This window comes from Balaenoptera acutorostrata, chromosome 11 (assembly GCF_949987535.1).
Source record: "Balaenoptera acutorostrata chromosome 11, mBalAcu1.1, whole genome shotgun sequence".
Taxonomy (NCBI): domain Eukaryota; kingdom Metazoa; phylum Chordata; class Mammalia; order Artiodactyla; family Balaenopteridae; genus Balaenoptera; species Balaenoptera acutorostrata.
The window spans coordinates 8,493,175-8,508,130 of record NC_080074.1 but is presented as its reverse complement, the minus strand read 5'-3'; the positions used below and the strand labels follow the sequence as shown (position 1 = coordinate 8,508,130).

The window sequence follows — 14,956 nt, the reverse complement described above, 5'->3', positions numbered from 1 at the left end:
CTTTGGCTATCAGCCTAAACGTCTCTCCCTCAAAGAGGCCTTTCCTGACCAACCTCCCCGCCTCCCCACACACCTAAATTAGAACCATCACAATGAGGTTTCCTAATCTGTTTAACATCTTGTGCTTTTTTTTCCCCCTAAGCACTTACCAAACTTTGTAACTATGAATTGGCTTGTGTAACTCTTTGTTTAATCTTTCTATCTTTCACTAACTGTAAACTCCATGACAATGAGAACCTTATCTGTCTTGTTCCTTACTGTCTCTCCAATACCTGGCATACAGATGGTGCTCGATAGTCACTGAATAAATTTTTTCAATGTTAAAACGGTCAAATTCTTTAAGCCAATATTTTCACTTCTGAGGACCTCAATAACCTAAAATGCAGAAAAGGCTTTTAAAAATGTTTATCCAAATATTAGTGTAAGTGTGAAAAACAGAAAATGATTCAAATGTCCAATCAGTGGGGAAATGAAATAAATGATGGCACAGAATGGAAGTTCTACACATATTAAAAGGCTACTTATATGAAGTATTTCAATGACTAAAAAATCTTAAGCTCCAGTGCTAAGTGAAAAAAAGCAGGACACACAATTGAGTCTATAGTATTAGCTCAGTTATTTTTAAAACATACATTTGGAAGAAAACTAGCGGGAAATAAACCATGTGCTAATAAGAATTTTCTCTGGAAGATGGGAGTTATTTGTGTGTGTGTTGTTTGTTTGTTTGTTTGTTTGTTTAAGAGGGAGATTCTATCTGGTATCTGCTCTCCAGGAGCCTAGCACAACATTTGATGAATACTCAAGAATGGGAAATTGATTATCTCTCAGTACTGAGATGAAATAGGTTATGAAATTCTCTACATCACATTTTAAGCAGAATTGCTTAATGAACTAGCATGCTTAAGATTTGGGCATTTTCACATTGGCTAATCTAAAAAACCCTTGACAACCAGGCTTCCTGAGGAACCTAAGTAACAAATCTTTCCTTTCCCCAAGAAAATAATGTGATTTGGATCAGAAACTGCCCACTCAAAATTTTTACTTCTCCCAGCAGTTAATTAGTACCTCCTGTGCAACACTAAAGCATGAAAGGATACAGTGTACTCTTACAGGGAAAAAAATACATTATCTGCCCTTTCTTCCACAGGCTACACATATGGAAAACAAATGAGTACTTCCCAAATTTTACACAAAGGAGAAAAACCTATGAAAGGGAAACGACTATGTCGAAGTGAACATTCTCTCCTGTTCGTTTCTCTTTACATAATTCTTCCCATCCCACCCAGCAAGGCAGATAACAGACACATACAAATTGCATCTGTTATTTCTTCCAGAAAAATATTTGGGATCAGCAACAACAGTTAGAAAGTGAAAAAAATTTAAAAGATACCATAACAGCATTAAAACTTATGAAACCTCTGAAAATAAATCTAACAAAAGATATGTAAAACCACCACATAGAAAATTATAAAACCTCACTGAGAGATTTAGAAAATCTAAATAAATGGAGAGGAAATTCCCTGGTGGTCCAGTGGTTAAGACTCTGTGTTTCCAGCGCAGGGGGCAGGGGTTCAATCCCTGGTCAGAGAACTAAGATCCCACAAGCTGTGGGGTATGGCCAAATAATAATAATAATAATAATAATAATAATAATTTCTTAAATAAATGGAGAAAAATACCACATTTGTAGCACAATATTCTAAAGATGCTCATTCTCTCTAAATTGGTTTACAGATTTAATGCAATTCCAATCAAAATCCCACAGTGATTTTAAAATTAATATGGAAATGCAAAGGGCCAAGAATAAGCCAAGAAAAAGACTCTTGGAAAAGGAAAAAGATGGGAAGACTTATTTCTCCCATAGAACAGGACTAACTACAGTTACCATAATCAAGACTGAGGTATTGGTACAAGCACAGACACACAGACCAGTGGAAACAAACAGGAGCTCAGAAACACACTCACACATAGGCAAGTCCCTGATACATGAAAGAAGTAGCTCTGCTGATCAGTGGGAAAGAAGATTATTTTCAATAAATAAGAATCCGGGACTTCCCTGGTGGCGCAGTGGTTAAGAATCCGCCTGCCAATGCAGGGGACACAGGTTTGAGCCCTGGTCCGGGAAGATCCCACATGCCATGGAGCAACTAAGCCTGTGCGCCACTACTGAGCCTGCACTCTAGAGCCCACGAGCCACAACTACTGAACCCGCGTGCCACAACTACTGAAGCCCGTGCACCTAGAGCCTGTGCTCCACAACAAGAGAAGCCACCGCAATGAGAAGCCCGCACACCACCATGAAGAGTAGCCCTGGCTCGCAGCAACTGGAGAAAGCCCACATGCAGCAATGAAGACCCAACACAGCCAAAAATAAATAAATAAATATTTAAAATGAATGAATGAATAAATGAATAAATAAGAATCCATTTAGAAAAAAAAATCAGGTTGGGCCTTACCTTACCCCCATACAAAAAATTAAGATACAAAACTCACTAACTAATTAGAAATCCTTAATTAAAAGATACCATAAAGAGAATGAGAAAGATAAATCACAGAGCGTGAGAAGATATCTGTAACACATTTAAGCAACAACAAACTAGTATTCAGAATATATCAAAGAACTCCTATTAGTTCTTTGGTAGAAAAAATAGGCAAAAAATGTCACTAGGCATTTCACAAAAGAAATCCAAATGGCTAGTACGTATAAGAAGAGATGTTTAACCTCATTAGAAAACAATAAAATGAAAATCAAGAACATCATAAGATCCTTCACATAACCAACAGAGTAGTAAATATTAAAAATCCAACAATTCCAAGTGTTGGTAAGGATATGGAGCAGTGGGAACTTTCATAAACTGCTGGAGGGTATATAAACTGGTACAACCACTTTGGAAAAGAATTTAATCTTACCGAGTAATTTTGTGTTACTATATATATGTATAGGACTTTCCATTCCTATGTATATATGCATGTACCCATGCGCCAGGATACATAAAGAACCTTCACAGCAATATTGTAATAGCCTAACCCTGGAAACTACCCAAATGTTCACCAGAAGAATGGATTTTTTTAAATTATGGAATAATTTTCCATGGCAGCATTCACTATACAGTAATGAAAATGAATAAACTAAAGCCATATGCATAAATGAATAGCACATGCACTGAACAAAAGAAGAATACAGAATCATTCTGTTCACATGAACTTCAACTAAACTATATTGTTTAGGGATATATTTGTAGTAGGTAAAACAAATGATTTTCAAGAAGTCAGAATAGTGGTTACTCCTATGAAGAAGAGACGGTGCTGTAATCAGAGAAGAGCATGTGGGAGGCTTCCTTGGGGCTTACAATGAGCTACTGTTGAGCTGAGTAGTGGTTACACAGCTCTTTGCTTTATGGTTATTCTGTAAACTATCATGATTTATAAACTCTTCTGTATACATGTTATTATCCTCCCCCGCCCCCCCAAAAAAAGAAAAAAAGACATGAATGGTAAAATATATATCACCAATCTAATACTGAGGGTTTGGGGGCAATTAGTGTAAGAAGCTATTTCAGCTATGTAGATCTAATTTCAAATGTTCTGTCCAATTGTTCTCTAAGTATATTCATATCTGTTGGATCATGAACAATCTGTGATTCAGAAGTAAAGGTTCCTACAGGTGTAGATAAAAGTAATTTCTCATGGGTGATATTTCAAGTTTTTATTTACTCAATCCTTGGTGGGTTGGAGAAAAGTACTTTCTCAATAATGAGAATGCAAAATACAAGAATTCAAGTCCTACAAACTTCTCATCGGCTTTAAGAACCAAACATGGATTTGTTAACTAGAACACAAGAAGTGCAGGAGAGCTATCTAGGGGGTTGCTAGGGGGACCAAGGAGGAAAAAGGAAAGGTAAATCTCACCATTTTCAAAAATTTTGCCTCGTATCAACCTCTATCTATGACCCCCAAAATTATCCCCCATAAACAGATGACCAGCCCCAAATTTAGTCTGTAGTACCTAAAGTGGGAAAGAAAAACAAAGAAATTTGGTATTGATTAGCTCTTATAAAAGAGCTAATTAATGGTTTGTTCATCAAAGGAACAGGAGAGAAGGCAAAAACTAGTAGCTATGGTCCAACTTATTCTTCTGTATACCTTTCAACGTCTTCCTCAGTGCCTCATTTACTGTAGGCACTTTATAAATATCTGCTGAATAATAATTTCCATACTGGTCACAGCAATGAACAGTAGCAGAACTGTAGGAAGGTACAAATGACTGACCTGAAATAAAAGTTTAAAAGTCAAGGATAAAATAAAAGGCCAAGAATACAATCCCCAAAATGCCAGCTTTCTCTTAGAAACATTTATGAACTTGTCATCCATTAAATTATCTAACTTTTGTCTATAATGTCTTCTGAGTAATGCATTCCATGTAATTACTATACACTGTGTCTTAAATCCATAATTCTCAAACGTCAAGAGGCACACCTCTTAGGATATAAGCAAGTCCCCAACTTACAAATGGATTATATTCCAAAAGTTCATTTGTAATTTGATCATTTGGAATATGGAATATACTTTCCCACAAAGGCCATGAAATATGAATTATGGCAAAATTCTCAGGCTTGCCCACAAAAGCCTATAAGGTAACTGAAATGCAATATATTTGCAATGAGAAAAAGGAGTAAATGGTATTTCAGCTCCCATCCTAGAGGCTCCTGAAAATACACCTTATGCAGTCTCAGCCAGTTCTGAAACTCATTCATACTTGAAAGACTGTTATCAGTTAGTATAAAGAAGGGGTGGATATGTAAGGAAAAGAAGCCAAAGAGCACTGTGCCATTAAAGGAAGAAGCAAAGTAAAACTTGAATTTTCCATTATGACACATTCATTCAATGTGTGCCAGCTGGCCACAGGGGATAGGGTTAGATCATTAGAGAGATTTTTCTGGACTTCTCCAAGCCCAGCCTGGAGAGGATCCCAAGGTACATCAATTTTATCTTTTAGACCTAAGTGCTCAGCCTAGAAGAAGACAGACGAGTACTATTTAAAAATACACCTTGAAACGTCTCTGCCAACTTTTTCCAATTAGGCCAATAAAGGTTGGATTAAGGCACCTCCTCTCAGTAGGGTTCCAACTTCCTCTGTTTAGGAAATAGAGGTATCAGGACCTTGACTGCCTATTGCTCTGTAAGGACCCTTGCTTAATCAATGAATTTCCATATAAGATATGCCTCTAAATGAAAGAGATCTGAGAAGAAGTAAAACTTCACTCCACCTTTTCAACACGCAGTACACCATCCATGAAAAAGCACCTCGAAGCCCAGGATTTATTTTGCTCTAGAACACCACACTTTCCAACTTCATAATCCTCTCAAGGATTTTCCATTTCTGCTCTTACCTTTACCTCCCTACTAATAACCATGCAAAGCAGACCTAGTGTAAAATATAATAATGATTTTCTTACCAGTACATCCAGCATTTTTCTCCTTTTGATAGGAAGAAGCACCATTAAGGTGCACAAACAGAAGACCCAATTATGGCCAGGAAAGCAATGCAACTACATACTAACAACATGCCCCTGTCCAGACATTCACCTGCTGGCTGCTGGATGGAACAGAAAGGAAAACAGTAAGATGCTTCACCAGGGAAACAGCTCCTCTGCAACTTCCTAGTTTTCTTAACTTGATCAGTAATTCCTATTTTCTCCCTAAAACAACACAATCTGATTTTGACAGTTATTTTAATGATTTCTGCTAAGCAACTGGTATTTTTGGCCACTGACATACATTCTACCATATAAGGTATTTTTCTGTAGTCATCCAACTTCTTATAGATTATTTCTTTATTAAGCCCCTCCTCTCCCCTTCAGCATTATTCTAATACCAGTATTTCACCACTGTTTCCCTTCTAATGTTGAATAAAATTTCAATTCGGGGGGGGGGGTTATTTTCTCCTGCTAAAATGGTAATTATGCTGTACAGACTGTTATGTTTGTCTGTCAGTTTCAAGTATCCACATTCTCTTATAAGCAAGATCACTATTAATCAATTTGGGGCTCCTGGCAGTTAGGAAACCATTCTAGCAACTGAAGAGGTTGGCTCTGACATAGCTTAAACTAACAGAGATAGATGATCTAGATCAGAAGTTTTCAACTTGTGCTCTTTCGAGAGCTGCCTGAGGGGCAGGATGCCAAGTCAGCGGGGTTCTGCCTCCTCCATACAGATTCCAGTCAACTGGAGCAGCTGTTTTACACACTGGACTTATACATAAAATTTCAAATTTACAGAGATCTTCAACTTTAAAAAAGTAGTTAAAACTTCTGGTCTAGGACTTCGCTGGCGGCACAGTGGTTAAGAATCCGTCTGCCAATGCAGGGGACATGGGTTCGATCCCTGGTCTGGGAAGATCCCACATGCCGTGGAGCAACTAAGTCCGTGCGCCACAACTACTGAGCCTGTGCCCCACAACTACGGAAGCCCACATGCCCTAGAGCCCACGAGCCACAACTACTGAAGCCCGCGTGCCTTGAGCCCGTGCTCCGTAACAAGAGAAGCCATCTCAGTGAGAAGCCCGCGCACCACAATGAAGAGTAGCCCCTGCTTGCTGCAACTAAAGGAAGCCTGCGTGCAGCAATGAAGACCCAACGCAGCCAAAAATAAATAAATAAATAAACTTATTTAAAAAATGAATAAAAATTAAAAAATTTTTTAAAATACAGACTCTCAGGCCTCACCCAGATCTACAGAATCAGAATCTGCACTTAACAAGCACCCTTGTTGATTGATTAGCACATTAGTTTCTGGCTAGGCACTAAGGATACCAAAATAAATAAGACAGACATAATCCCTGCTTTCACAGAGCTTCTCATCTAGTCAAATATGATAACAAATAAGTAGATAATTATGCACAGGGTACTTAGGAAGAACACAAAGGGCAAACCCCTAACCTAAGTTGGGAGTCTAAGGAAGAAGTCCTGAAGGAAGCAGCACCTTACCCTGGTTCTTTTTTTTTTTTTTTTTTTTTAATATTTATTATGTTTTTGGCTGTGCTGGGGTCTTAGCTGAGGCACGTGGGATCTTCATTGCAGCACACGGGATCTTTAGTTGTGGCATGCAGGATCTTTAGTTGCAGCATGAGAACTCCTAGTTGTGGCATTCAAACTCTTAGTTGAGGCATGTGGGATCTGGTTCCCTGACCAGGGATCAAACCCAGGCCACAGGCACTGGGAGTGTGGAGCCTTAGCCACTGGACCAGCAGGGAAGTCCTTACCCTGGTTCTTGACTAGAAAAAAACATTAGCCAGAAGAAGAGGCTGAAGGTCATTCCAGGAAGAAAAAACAGGACATGAAGTGGAACTGAGATGTGGAAATGTCTCTTGTGGGAAATCCCAAATATTTTATTGTGAGCGGGAGGAGATGAGAGGCAGGGCAGAAACTGGCTATGAAGGTTTGCCAAGATGAGGAGCATAAAGGGAGGAAATGGGGAACCACTAACTGATTTCAAGCAGGAGAGCAGTAGCCTCGTTTATGGTTTAGAAAGATCACCTCATTGGCAATAGGGACAAGATGAGAAACAAGGAGAGACCAGTTAGAAGGCCATTCTTGCAGTAATCCAAGTATGACATTATTAAGAGTCTGAACTAAGTGGCAGCTGTAAAGATGGCAAGAAAAGAATGAATTCAGTAGATATGACCATTGTAGAATTTACAAAAATTGGTGACTGGTGGCTGGGAGGAAAGATAGAGGAGATAGAAAGGAAATGGAGTAAAAAATTACTTCTAAAACTAGCATGTTATAATCTTTCTGGAGGACAATTTGGAAATAATGACTTTAAAAAATTAAAAACTTCATACCCAAACACGTTACTTTTGTGACCAGAAGGACACAATGTTCTTTATGTCCTTATCTTTTTATCCACTTCTGGGAGTTTGTCCTACAGTTACTTGCAAGATTTATATACCAAGATGTTTACTGCAGTATTATTTATAACATAAAAAAATAAAAACAAGGTAAAGGTCTCACAGGAGACTGGCTAAATGTTGTATACACACAATACAAATATCAAGCAGAGAAAAAATGTTTTCTAATATAGTTGAATGATATAGTAAAATCTCATAAAATAATATTACATGAAAATAATTTATACAGAGTATATATGTGTAAAAGTAAACAAATGAATGAACAAATAAAAACTGATAATATATTAACTGCTGCCATTAGCTATCACTGAACTGTATAATCATGAGGAAATTTTCATTTTCTTTTTTCCTATACTTCATCTGATAATAAAACAAATAAAACCCTTAAAGTTTTCATTCAGAAAGAAAACAAAACAAAGCAACCCCTTGGTCTGAACATCTGGGTAGAAGGTGGTGCCAATTTCTACAACGACGAATTCAGGAGCAACAGCGGTAAGATGGTGAGTTTAGCTCTGAGCGTACTGAGTCTGTAGCACATCCAGTGAAGGTGTTCAACAGACAGCCAAGCATATGAGTCTGGAGCTCAGGGCAGAGACTTGGCCTGGAAAGATACCATGGAATCAACAGCATATAATGGAGGTTAAAGCCAGAGTTCTGGGGGAAACCATTCAAGGTAAATATACAGAGTAAGAAGTTAAGGAAGCTCCAGAGCTGAACACTGGAAAGTAATACAATTTAAGAGGTGAGTAGAGAAAGATAGTAAAAGATCTGAGCAGAGAAGGGAGTGGCTAGAAAGACTGAGTTTTAAAAGCCAGTAAAGAGTAGTATCACAGATGTCAGTGGAGGAAAAGTTTCAGTCAGAGGGCGTGGCCAGCCATGGCAAATGCTACAGAGAGGTCAAATAGAATAAAGAGTACCTATTTGGTCTACAACAAAAAGAGCACTAATGATTTTGGCAATGGCAGTTTCTGAAGAGAGGCAGGGACAGAGGCCAGAATGCAGCAAAGTCTCTGGAATGTGGGAAAGTAGAGAGACAGTAACTGTAAACTACTCTTTCAGGAGCTTGACTTTAAAGGGAAGGTTAGAAAATTGCTGTTGTTCAAAATGGGGGAAAAAAATCAGCTGATTTATATGGCAAAGAGCTGAGAGAGAAAGGCTGAAGATACACCAACACCTCTGCCTCAACAGCAACAGCTGCCTTCTACTCCACTGAGACCATCACAGCTGTCAGCACCAATTTTCTCTACTTCCTGCCCAAGATATGAGAGTTTTGCTGTTTGCTGTCTGTCATCACCTTCACTGCCATTCCTCCCATCCCAGAGGAATGCTGGTCCCCACTCACACTCAAGGCAGAACCAATGCCTTTGGATCCCATCCTCTTGCATCTCCCAGGAACACTGCTCCATCAGTTATCCTTTCTCTTTTTCTGTCTCCAGCTTGTCCCTCTGGACTCTTTCCCCTTAACGTATAAATAAGCTGAACTTTCTGCCATCTTGGGTGAATAAGTAGAAATTATAAATGGGAAAAGAACACAAGAAAACTGCTTGAGTGTCCACTATTTCCCAAAATAAAAAAATGCATGAGTTTCCATTACATTTCCCACTATGCATGTAAAACAGAGTTCTTGCCACAAACAAGTAAACCATTCATCTCTTTATTCAACAAATATTTACTGGGTGCCCACTATGAGCCAGGAGTTGAATAACACTGTGAATAAAATAAAGTTTCTGGACTCATGAAATGTACTATCAGAGAGGGGAAATACAGACAACAAACATATATACACACATGTACAAACACACACACACACACACACACACACACACACACACACAGGTCATAATAAGTGCTTAGAAGAAAAACAAAGCAGGATAGAGAGTAATGGGAGGTGCTATTTTAATAAGATAGGCAGAGAAAGGCCTCCCAGAGAAAATAACATTTGTGCAGGAACTTCAGTGACAGCACAAGTATCAAGGCCCTGGGGCAGGATCATACTTGATATGTTCAAGAAATAACAAGAAAGTAAGTGTGGCTGGAACAGAGTGAGCTGGGGAACAGAGGTAAGAAATCAGGTGATGTTGTTCATGGGTTAGCTGTGAGGTAATAGATTTAAGCTACAAAAAAAAAAAAAAAGAAATCAGGTGAGAGGTGATACCAGGACCATGTCGTAAAAACTATGATTTCATCATAAGCCTCATGAGAAGATACTGAAGAGTTCTGAGAGGAGTGACAATGTCTGATTTCAGTTTTCAAAGGCCCACTGAGTGGAGAATTCCAATTACAACACAGGTGATGAAGTACGAAGACAAAGGGCAACTGGGCAAACACAAAGAGGGACACCTAACACTGAATATGAGTGAGGACAGGCTTCTCAAAGGGAATGATGTCTGAACAGAATACTGAAGGACAAGTAAGAGTTAGCAAGAAGGCAGCAGGGTGGGGTTTGGGGGGGGGGGGCGGGTTTCCCAAATGGAGGGTACAGATGTAGAAAAGCCAGAGGAGTTTTGAAAAGGTCTGGTATTTCTATCCCCCAGTATCAAAGAGTCAAAAAATATTTTATAAAAATATACCACTTATAATGTCTACCCCCCAAAAAGATACCAGGGAATATACCTAATAAAATATTTGCATGACCTTTATGGAAAAAATTATAAAATCTGTGGGTAGATACTAAGGACAGCCTATTTAATTGGAGAGACAAAACTAACTAATGGACAGGAAGACCCAATATTTAAAATGTATATTCTCCCCCTTAACCTATAAATGATATATTTCAAATCAAAATCCCAGCAAGAACTTCACAGCAGCATGATTCGTAAGAGCCTCAAACTAAAACAAACCAAATATCCATCAAAAGTAAAAATGGACAAATTACATTCATAAAATGGATTGGTTATATAGCAATGAAAATGAACTACTGCCACACACAATTCAACCCAAATGAATTTCAAAAACATAAACGAAGCCACCAACAGAACACCATACAGCATGATTCCATTTATATCAAGTTTAGAAACAAGCAAAACTAACCTATTGTGTTAAAAGTCAGGACGGTAGTTTCGTCTGATCAGGAAGAGGGAGTACTGATTGGGAAGAAGCACAAGGGGTGGTTCTGGGGTGCTGGAAATATTTTATTTCTTTATTAAATAGTAAGTACGCACAGGTGTATTCACTTTGTTTGTAATAACTTAACAACCAGGATGCTTACAATTTGTGTTATTCTGTATCAACGTTATACTTCAATGAAATAGAAATATACTGATGTCTGCAACTTGCTTTGAAATGCATCCAAAATTAAGGTGGATTGATGGACAGTGGGATGGATAGATCTACTATAAAGAAAATATTATAAAATGTTAATGGTAGAATCTGAGTGGTGGATATAAAGGTGTGCAGTGTAAAACTCTCTACTTCACCATATGTTGGAGTTTTTTCATAATAAAATGTTGGATGAAAAAACCCCAATGGGTTTTCTTGTAGAACTTCACAAGCTGATTCTAAAATTATGGAAAAATAAAAGGGCAAAATTAGCCAAAACAACTTTGAAGAAGAAAAAGGCAAGGAGAGACCTGTCCTAACAGATGACAACAGTAACTAAAATGATGTAAAGACACAGAGATAGAGGGATCAGTGAAACAGAACAGAGAGCCCAAAAACTAACTCCTGTACACAGAGAAACAGAATAAAGCTGACATTAAAGATCACTAGGGAAGGGAATTCCCTGATGGTCCAGCAGTTAGGACTCCACGCTTCCACTGCAGGGGGCATGGGTTTGATCCCTGGTCAGGAAACTAAGACCCTACATGCCACGTGGCACGGCCAAAAAAAAAAGATCACTAGGGAAAAGAAGAACTATTCAATAAATGGTGATTCATAGATTAGATTAGAAGAAATTACAGAATACCTTTAATAATTCACAGGGAAAATAAATATTGAACAATAAACACAAGTTGCTGAAGAACACATACAATATAGTTCTCCCTCTCCAATTAATACATGTATTACATAAATGTCTATATGGGTTTACAAAATGAGAAATATTACATAGGGAGAAGCAAAGAAGTAGGAAAAAAACCCAGAAACCAATTATGATAACCCAGGCAGGAAATGTTGGGCTTACAATGACCACCTAAAGTTATCATTTCTCTATTTTATAAGAAATATTAAGATTATAAGAAACTTTCAAGAGACATAAAATAAAGTAAGGATCTATGACATTAGAAACATGAAGACCTTGGTTCAAATCAGGCAATTCAATAATTCCATATCTACTCACCATTCTTCCGCTCACTAAGTGGAGGCAAATTGGGATTCCTGCCAGGGTGGAGGCCTAGGGTCAGCTCGGGCTGCAAAGAGAGCTCCTGCAGTTCATTGGCAACAGCTTCGCTCTGGGGGCTGGGGGCTGCAGACAGGGACACCAGCACTGGTTCATCATCATTTTCGCCAGCCCCTCCTCCGTCCAGCCCATTCACAGCAATGACGGAAGGGGGCAGGCACACTACACTGGAGAAATCCACCTTGCCTTTCGTGATGGCAACCTGGAAATGGAAGGAGAAATAAAAAGTTTAGTTATGGAAAAAAGACTATTCCACTGAGTACATGCTGAATACTAATTATTAAAAATTATAGTACTGGTGAGCTACCACTATTCTTAAAAGCTTTTTGTAAAGTAAACTAGCATCATTATTAAATTTTTACTATGCTCACAGAGTGCATGAGATTTCAAGTCCAATAAGTGTCCTCAACTATATCACTCAGGAGGATAATGTACGACTGAAATAAAACCAACCCCCCCCCCCACACACACACACATGTGTCTAGTGGGATAAAAGGAAATAGTGGTCAAGGAGAAATAGCTATAAGATAAATGTTACCTTCCAACTACTAAGGAAAAATATCTTGTGAAATAATACTTAATGCGTACAAGGTATTAAAGTATCATATTGTACCAGCATAATCCAGGGGAGAAAATTTCTTTAAGAAAACAATCCCCAAGCCACTAGATTCCACAAAGAAATATAAATAGAGATGTCTGTTTGATAATGGATATTAGCTTAATTTTTTTAAAAAAATTTTTATACAGTTTTTAAAGGTTACTTTCCATTTAAATATTGGCTATATTCCCCATTTTGTACAACACATCCTTGATCCTATCTTACACCCAATAGTTTGTACCTCCCACTCCTCTTCCATCCATATTGCCCCCCCAACACTGGTAACCACTAGCTCATTCCCTGTGAGTCTGCTTCTTTTTTGTTATATTCACTAGTTGGTTGTATTTTTTAGATTCCACATGTAAGTGATATCATACAGTATTTGCCTTTCTCTGTCTTACTTCACTTAGCATAATGCCCTCCGAGTCCATCCATGTTGCTGCAAATGGTAAAATTTCATTCTTTTTTATGGCTGAGTAGTATTCCATTGTGTATATATACCATGTCTTCTTTATCCACTCATCTGTTGATGGGCACTTAGGTTGTTTCCATATCTTGCCAATTGTAAATAATGCCGCTATGAACACTGGGGTGGCATGTATCTTTTCGAATTAGTGTTTTTGTTTTTTAGCTCAAACATTTCAACCTAACTGAATGTTTAATCACAGGATCCAGGAATGGAATACTAAAAACAAAACACATGGCAACCCGAGAAAGAACAAGATCTTTAAAAATGAAAAAGAATACAAATAATTTGAAAGTCTTTTTAACAACAAGGGAATTAATGGTTAAGGGAATTAAGACTATATTCATCTACAAATGCTGTGGAATTATTAAGAACAAGTTTTACAAATTAAAATGTGGAAACTGTTTATCTAAAATTAAGTTTACAAAAAGATATAAAAACGCATACGCATATAAAAATATTATACACGGAAAAAAAGACCATAAGGAAATTTACCAAAACACAAAATAGGTTTTGTTTGTTTGAACTATGAAAATTCTTACTTTCTTTAGTTTCCAAATTTTCTCTAAAACACACATATTGCTTTTATAATGAAAAAGCTATAATCTTAATCTAAAAGGGGGACCTAGGAGTTCCCTGCAGACTTTAGTGAGGACTTTAATCTGCTTCAGATTAAAAAACCAACAAAATATTGGAAAGCCATGAAATGAAGAAAGGTGCTGAAAACTAAAAGGACTATCACATTCTACCTTCATATAAGGCTATAATGTGCCCAAACCTGACTGTAGTTCTGGTTGCTCTTCATAAAATGTAAAATGGAATGGAAAAGATCAGATAAGACCAATTAAGAAGGGGGGGGTGACATTAAGAAGAATAAAGACATTAAGAAGGATTCTCTACTCCAAAAATGCTGAAAGAAAGTGAGGCAAGTTCAAAAGAAAAAATATATATATATTAGGAACTCAATAATCTAAGAGGTAGTATGGGCAAACCTTGGGAAAAGAATTTTTTAAGGGTTTGAACAATTTCAGGAATTAAAAAATAACAAATGTTTACCAAGAAAATCCAGAATCTGAACTTCAAAGAATTTTTTCCCATCTTGCCTATGACTTACCATCATTTAAGCCATGTCTCTACGTGCACTGGGAAAAAACAACTGTTAAACATGATTAATCCATCTGGCTTTTCTTTGCCACTGACCCTGAAAGAGAATATTTGCTTTCCTTAACAGCAGCCTTTTCAGGCTAAAAAGTTCAATTATATGATATTTAAAAATCCTTTGAGACCCAAACCCCTTAGGACAGAGTCCTGAATACCCTTCCCCACCCTGAAACATATGAGCGTGCTCACACATACATGTGCATATGGATGATGGCACTGAGATGTGAGTTAAAGAAAAAACAAAAAACACTCTTAAATGAAGTTCTAAAGGAAAGCAGGAGGAGGATAGTATCAAAACTTCCGCGTTGGGCTCCCCTGGTGGCGCCGTGGTTAAGACTCTGCCTGCCAATGCAGGGGACACGGGTCCGAGCCCTGGTCTGGGAAGATCCCACATGCTGCGGAGCGACTACGCCCATGAGCCACAATTACTGAGCCTGTGCGTCTGGAGCCTGTGCTCCGCAACAAGAGAGGCCGCGATAGTGAGAG

The 14,956-nt window shown here is 38.0% G+C and overlaps 1 protein-coding gene across 1 annotated transcript in view; it reads right to left on the bottom strand.

The window, feature by feature from the left end:
* MRTFA (myocardin related transcription factor A) overlaps window positions 1–12,315 on the bottom strand; it is a 126,949-nt gene extending 114,634 nt beyond the window's left edge. Inside the window, exon 1 of the mRNA XM_057556746.1 lies at window positions 12,186–12,315. The gene's annotated coding sequence lies outside the window, so the exon portion shown is untranslated. The remainder of the gene's footprint in view (window positions 1–12,185) is intronic.
* Window positions 12,316–14,956: the final 2,641 nt, after the last annotated feature.